We start from the raw sequence: 8,246 nt of genomic DNA on the forward strand, positions 1-8,246 counted from the left end.
GCTTGGGCTGTAGCTGAATGGTAAAGCATTTGTGTTATGGGGAGCCACTTCAGAAAACACTCTTAAGTCCAAATTCAAATAGTGAAATCTTTATTTATCAGGGCAGGGACTGTCACCCGCCCATAGAGACTGAAGCTCTGTGGGAGAACAGCATCTTCCTGGCCTGTTTCCTAGGAACTTAATAGATGAAAGCCACAACTCATCATGCAAGCAAGCCAGTCACAGAAGCTAGAAAAAACGTGATCAGCTTTGCAACTCAGTTAACTACATATTGGGTTTGAGCTGGTGTTAGACAATCCTATCTTGAGTTTCAGCAGGTGGTTAGCTTGATCAAGAATCTGCTTCAAAGTCTTTGGTCACCAAGACCACCATATCCTGGGTTCAGTACATCTTGTGGGGTACAAAGTACAGAAAACAATATATTATAAGAAAACAGCTTTCATTTCAGTTTCTCAGAAACAGCTCTTATAACAGTTTTGTTTGTTTGTTTTTTTAAATAGAAGGCAACAAAATAGAGAGTTAGGCTTGTCTATGACAGTTCTTGCTTTATAATTGCCTTATCTAACTTATCATTTCTATAATCTATATTTTTTACTAATTTATAACTTCTATCTTATATTCTTACTGATTTTATTGATTAATTTACACCGCAACAGTTTGCCTCACTTATGTGGGGCTCTGGGTTTGATCCTTAGGACCAAATAAAAATAATAAAGTTACTGTGCGATCATCTATAAGTTAAAAAAAAAAGAGACTCACTCTTTCATTTCAAGAGTATACTGTTGGGGCTGGGGCTGTGTCTCAGTGGTAGAGTGCTTGCCTAGCATTTTGGGGGCACTGAGTTGAATTATCCACACCAAATATAAATAAATGCAATAAAGGTTCATTAACAACTAAAATATATTTTATAAGAGTTTACTGTTTAGAATATTTAAATTTTGTGATTAACACGATGTGAATTTGAATCTCTTTTGAAGCTAGTGATAGTATTAGCCATGAAACTGAGCCTATTTTCCATTCTTTAAGCTGTGTGACACTTTCTCAGTTTTTGTCTACAGAGGTATTGGAAAGCACAGATTATTCAGCATGAGGAACACACTTCTCACATGGTGAGTTGTATTACAGGCTGCATTTATTATCTATAGCTCTTGTCAGTGTAGTGGTAAGTATATCTCACAGTTGGATACACAAAATTAAGTCACTTAATGGATTTGTAGTTCAGTTGATTGAGGTCCACAGGTCTCTGTGCACTTCTGGAAGACATTTTATTTCTTCTGTAATTGTCAGTCACTGTCATTTCCACTTGATTGCTGTTCTGTGACTACTCAGAATATAGAGAACTTTAAATGGCCTCAGAACGGTGGTAAAATGGTGTTTAAAGTACTTTTACACACAAACACACACACACAAACACACACACACACACATACATATACACACACACACACATAAATTCCTTTATATTGTCTTAAAAGTTGTTTTTTTTCATGATAGAACTGGGATGTGCTTGGTAATAGTAAGCACAGAGCTTTGTATTGGGTTTATTAAGCACAGAATAGAACATCCAAAGATTGAAAAGAAAACAACACATCACAACAAAACAACAACAACAACAACAAAAACTCATAGAAGAGATAATTTTAGTAATATCAGAATTTCAACATAGAACTCAAAAGGTCCCAAATAATGAAAATTTCTTTAAAAAAACCCTTTGGTACTTTTACACATTTGAACTCTCCAAACATAGTTATGGTCCTTTAGAAAAATAAATTCACACCTCTTTTTTTTCTTTGGAAATGTGTCTATACATTTTTTTGACACATCATCTCAGGAAAGAAATCAAATGTTAGGAAAGGAAGTTTGGCTCAAAATGATTTAGTGTTAATAGTTCAGCATTGTTAGGATCTTGACAGAATTCAAGGAATGGTTCTTCATTTTTCAGTGCCAGAAACTTTCTGATTCAAAAATCACAAACAGCAATTTTTTCTTTTTTTTTAATCTCATTGACTCTGTGAAAACATTAGCAAAATTCAAATAAATATCACTTTTGCATTCTTGAGAAGTTCTGAAAAGCTGACTGAATTCCATATTGAATCCTCAAACTGGCCAGTGATCTAAAGAGCTTTAACAAACACAGTAGAAGATAAGTGGTAAAATTTAATAAACATACATTTTTTAGCAGCTTATATGGAAATACCAGAGTTAAAAAATAAATAATACATATGTAGTTTTCACTATTAAAATATTTATTGATACTTTCTAGAGATCGAAATACAAATTTAAAATATCCTTTTGATTGCTAAGAACATATTGAAGAATAAGAAATCAAATATGCTTCTGTTTATATATTAATAAGTTCTGGAACAAAAGTTTTATTCTCACTAATAAAGTAACATTAAAAAAATATGACTTAAAAGTTACCTAAGTGCAGTTTTGAGAGACACAGATATACATATGAATGAAACTTTTAGAAAAATAAATGTGGCTTGATTGGATGTGGCTTAGATTGTAGCTCAGTGGTACAGCACTTGCTTAATAAGGTAATCGTGAGTTTCTGGGTTTGATCTCCAGCAGTATAAAACAAACAAAACAAATGAAGAAAAACTTTTTTTTTTTTTTTTTTAGAATTAGAGAACATATGATCATAATTTTGTACATAGGAAAGTGAGTATAACTAGGGTAAGTTTCTAACTAGACAGACAGTTACATGCAGGTGGAATTAAACATTCTGTTGTTTGATTATTATGTTCTTCAATTTTAATAACTCACTTTTGACTTATTAAATATGACCAACTCAATGAATATTCCTCAAATTTGCCACTATGTGATGCCTTAAAATGTTTATTTAGAGCATTAAGTCAAAATCAAAAAGTTTCTAATTTAGAAATCATACACACCTATTTGAAAAAGTTTTGTTGAAAAAACATACAACTAACGATTATAATAAATACATGAGAAAAATATGAGAAAGACAAAAGTCAAGGATGCAAGAGCAATATAAAAAGCATTCCCAGACAGAAATAAAATGTGGGTGGTCTGTATTTGGAAGATCCAAATTACAGAGTGATATTACATTAGACATAATGGAAAAAGCAAAAGTAGTGGTAGGAAATTTGCCTAAATGAGCATTGACATTTGGACTTAACTATTCAACAAGAGGATTAGGTTTCAAAAGAAGACTCCAGATCATAGGAAGACAAAGCCAGACTTGAAAGTAGTTGAACAAATTTAGGTGAGTACTTTAACTCAGATGGTTAAATCATTAACCCACTTATGGTAGCTAGCCTCTCATGTGAAATTCATATGAATTGTAGAACTAAATGGGGATTTAGTGCTTCTCAGGATTCTTAGGAACAATCTTACATATGATGCATGTTTAAACCATTTTGTGAAGATAAGTTGGACAAATATTTGGGAGTTAAATTCTAAGGGAATAGAGCCATTAAGTGTGCAACCAAATGGGAATTTTCTACTACCTACATATGGCAGGTTATAGGGCAGGTTTTCAGCAGATGATTGAAATATTTGGTACTGCTTATACACAATTGAAACAACTATTATTTCAAATGGAAAAATTTGAGTATTATTTGATGCAAGTATACTTTAAGCCATGCTAAATCAATTCTACAGAACAATATTGTATGCATTTTTAAAATACATTTGATTATTTAATATAGGGTAATTTAAATTAAAAGATGGAATGACTTAGCTATTATAAATCTCTCATTTTGGTAGGCAACTTCCACTAATTTCTAAAGCTCAGATTTCAGATATCCATTTATCTTATACTCTTCTACTTTGTATTTTTACATTACACATGTCAAAAATAATCACTCAAATAGTTCTCATCATATGATTTTTATTTACAAATCTGAGAATTACAAAGCAGAAACAATATCATTTTAATATTTTAGAATTCAAAAGTGTTACTCTGTCACTGTTAAAATTTATTTAAGTGTCCATAAAGATAATTATGATTTAATCATACTGAACAAATAGTTGTTTTAAATACAATTTCCACCCAGAAAACTTTGGAAGTTATCTTTTAAAGCATGTATGATTGAAGCTGTTAAATGCCTTTTACTTCTAAGGATTGATAGAATGTCTAAAATTCTATATGAATTATACAATTTATAATTTAACAGTAGAAAAAAATTGGCTGCCAAGCTGAGTGGAGGAGGTAGAAGGCAGATATCAAAAAGTGACAAGATGGCACCATGGCAGGGATGACCACGGTAGAGAAGGTGAGGCACAAGATCCAGGTTCTGCACAGCAAGTTGAGGATGCTGAGGAGATGGAGAAAGCTGGTCAGGAAAAGGCTGAGGCTGTGGTAGCCTCCTTTAACTGGAGGAAGAGGAGTTGGACCTTGCCCAAGAGTGCCTAGCTATTGCCCCGAAGTGAGAGAGGTATGAAAGTTATTGAAAATCAGGCCCTGAACTATGAAGTAAAGATGGAACCCAGGAAATCCAACTCTAAGAACCTAAGCACATTGCAGATGAAGTGGATAGGAAGTACGAAGAGGGGGCTTGTAAGTTAATGATTATTGAAGAAGATTTGGAATGGCAAAAGAATCAGGTGAGCTTGCAGAGTCTCCTTTCCAAGAAGTGGATGAGCAGATCAGAATGATGTGTCTGAGGGCTACTAAAGAAAAGTATTCTTAAAAACCAAGATCAACATGAGGAAGAAATAAAGATTCTTACTGATAAGCTCAAGGAGGCAGAGAACACTGCTGAGTTTGCTGAGAGTTCTGTTGCCCAAGTAGAAAAGACAATTGATGATTTGAAAGATAAACTGATATTCACAAAAGATTAGCAAGTTTGTACAGAAATGATACTGAACCAGACTCTGCTTGAACTCAATAAGATGTAGACCTCCCCAGGCCTGGCCCGAGGCTGCTTCACATGCTCTGCCTGTGGGGCCAGCCAGACCAAAGCTGACCTTGAAATTGAGGGCTGATCTTCAACTGGAAGGCTTCTTTCTCCTTGACATCCCCTGTACTGCCACACCCTTGTCTTTTCCCCCAAACTGTCTTTGCCTCTTCCCATAAATGCCAGCTGGGCTACAGGCTGAACACCTTTGGAAGTAACATTTAAGGGAATGTGAGCACAACATGAAGTGTCTTTAAATCAAATTCTGATGTACATATTTTGTAATTACTTTATGTTTTTAGAGTAACCATAAACATTCCAAATAATTCCACAGCTCTAAGGAGCAATCTAATTCCGTTCTCACTTTTGGAAGGTAACTTCCCAGTCTAATTCATATTGCCTTCTCCACAGAGAAGAAAAACAGGAATGGGGCTACCCTACTGAGAGACAAATAAAGTGTAGAGAAATATTCCACTATCTAATTCCTCTGTACAAAGTACCAGCCAAACCAGAAAGGTCATTCCAAGAGGAGTTTGCCAAAAAATAAAACCATGGTATTCTACTATTCAAGATTTTTTTTTTGTATCTTTAGATAACGTTATTCTTTTTATTCTTTTTCATTGTGACCAAATAAAGATGATCATACTTCTGTGACATTTTGTTTTTGTCGTGCTGGGGATTAAATCCAGGGCCTTTTTCAGGTTGGGCAAGTGCTCTCCTTGTGATATTTGTGCATGGGGCACCTGGGCATTTAGCAGGAACCAGTGTTTCTTTTTTTTTTTATTGTTGGTTGTTCAAAACATTACATAGTTCTTGATATATCATATTTCACACTTTGATTCAAGTGGGTTATGAACTCCCATTTTTACCCCGTATACAAATTGCAGAATCACATCAGTTACACTTCCATTGATTTATATATTGCCATACTAGAGTCTGTTGCATTCTGCTGCCTTTCCTATCCTTTACTATCCCCCTCCCCTCCCCTCCCCTCCCCTCCTCTCCCCTCTTCTCTCTCTACCCCTTCTACTGCAGTTCATATCTCCCCCTTGTATTATTTTTCCCTTTCCCCTCACTACCTCTTGTATGTAATTTTGTATAACCCTGAGGGTCTCCTTCCATTTCCATGCAATTTCCCTTCTCCCTCCCTTTCCCTCCCACCTCTCGTCCCTGTTTAAAGTTAATCTTCTCATGCTCTTCGTCCCTTCTCTGTTCTTAGTAACTCTCCTTATATCAAAGAAGACATTTGGCATTTGTTTTTTAGGGATTGGCTGGCTTCGCTTAGCATAATCTGCTCTAATGCCATCCATTTCCCTCCAAATTCTATGATTTTGTCATTTCTTAATGCAGAGTAATACTCCATTGTGTATAAATGCCACATTTTTTTTTATCCATTCATCTATTGAAGGGCATCTAGGTTGGTTCCACAGTCTTGCTATTGTGAATTGTGCTGCTATGAACATCGATGTAGCAGTGTCCCTGTAGCATGCTCTATTTAGGTCTTTAGGGAATAGACCGAGAAGGGGAATAGCTGGGTCAAATGGTGGTTCCATTCCCAGATTTCCAAGAAATCTCCATACTGCTTTCCAGATTGGCTGCACCAATTTGCAGTCCCACCAACAATGAACAAGTGTACCCTTTTCCCCACATCCTCGCCAGCACTTGTTGTTGTTTGACTTCATAATGGCTGCCAATCTTACTGGAGTGAGATGGTATCTTAGGGTGGTTTTGATTTGCATTTCTCTGACTGCTAGGGATGGTGAGCATTTTTTCATGTACTTGTTGATTGATTGTATGTCCTCCTCTGAGAAGTGTCTGTTCATGTCTTTGGCCCATTTGTTGATTGGGTTATTTGTTATCTTGTTATCTAATTTTTTGAGTTCTTTGATCATCTCGATAGATGCGGAAAAAGCATTCGACAAAGTACAGCATCCCTTTATGTTCAAAACGCTAGAAAAACTAGGGATAACAGGAACTTACCTCAACATTGTAAAAGCAATCTATGCTAAGCCTCAGGCTAGCATCATTCTGAATGGAGAAAAATTGAAGGCATTCCCTCTAAAATCTGGAACAAGACAGGGATGCCCTCTCTCACCACTTCTGTTCAACATAGTTCTGGAAACACTGGCCAGAGCAATTAGACAGATGAAAGAAATTAAAGGCATAAAAATAGGAAAAGAAGAACTTAAATTATCACTATTTGCAGATGACATGATTCTATATCTAGCAGACCCAAAAGGGTCTACAAAGAAACTATTAGAGCTAATAAATGAATTCAGCAAAGTGGCAGGATACAAAATCAACACGTATAAATCAAAGGCATTCCTGTATACCAGTGTTTCTTTTTGTGCCAGCATAGGCTCTGTGGAGTTTCGTCCTGAAAGCTGAGCACTGAACTCTCTAAGCTCTTTGTCTTCCATATAAGATAATAAACAAACAGTTTGATTGGATATTCTTCTACTATAGAGTTGCAAAAGCGTCACCCATAACTGAGTTACAACACAGTCAGGAGAGATTTACCACTGAGTTGGCATGCATGCTAAGTGTGACACGTTGCCTTTTCTTTGTTCTGGAAGAGCCTCTAACATTCTACCACTGAGCCATAGCCTCAGTCTGAGACCAAATTTTTCTTCCTTCTCTATCCACTTCCCCACTGTTCACAGAATAGATTGTGGGTTCCTTAACCTTGAGGTGACCTCCCTTGCCTTCTTGCAAAAAAGATGTTTTTTCCACTGACTTAGCAATAAAACTGGTGTTTTGCCACTGCAGGCCAGGGGAGGTCTACTGATCTCATTCATCATCCCATCAGGTTTCTCTGAAGCTGCTATCTCTAGAAGTGCCATCTCATTGTGCTTTGTGTCAGTCAGTGCTAGAGAAAGCTTATGTACAAAACTCTTTAAATTTTATGATGTTTGGAAACTTTGCTTCTTTGGGATTCAGATACCTTTGTATCAGTCAGTGCTAGAGAAAGCTTATGTACAAAACTCTTTAAATTTTATGATGTTTGGAAACTTTGCTTCTTTGGGATTCAGGTACCTGGCTACCCTATCTGTCTTTGAGAGTCCTACAGTCTGGGCTGGCATTTTGCTGATCTTTCAAAGTTTCTTTCCCAACCCCAGTCTCCACTTTTAGGTGAGCTTTCTGTGAAGTCTGTTAAATCTATATCCTGCAATTTATTGGCTTAAAATATACTTTCCTTTTTTGTGGTTTCTTTGGGGCCAATTGGGAGAATAAAAGAACAATAGTGCAACTATTTTGATTTTGAATATTGACAAGAATCTTTTTGAAATAAAAACCATTACCTCAAAAAAAGAAAAGAAAAAAATTCTGTAGAGTAAAAGATAAACATGTAAATGGAAAGAGTTGCCTTTTAGGTTG

General features: G+C 35.8%; 1 pseudogene; it reads left to right on the plus strand.

The window, feature by feature from the left end:
* Positions 1 to 4,217: 4,217 nt before the first annotated feature.
* LOC143386007 (tropomyosin-like) lies at positions 4,218 to 4,869 on the plus strand (annotated as a pseudogene).
* The last annotated feature ends 3,377 nt before the right edge of the window (positions 4,870 to 8,246 follow it).

The sequence above is a fragment of the Callospermophilus lateralis genome (assembly GCF_048772815.1).
Source record: "Callospermophilus lateralis isolate mCalLat2 chromosome 11 unlocalized genomic scaffold, mCalLat2.hap1 SUPER_11_unloc_3, whole genome shotgun sequence".
Taxonomy (NCBI): Eukaryota; Metazoa; Chordata; class Mammalia; order Rodentia; family Sciuridae; genus Callospermophilus; species Callospermophilus lateralis.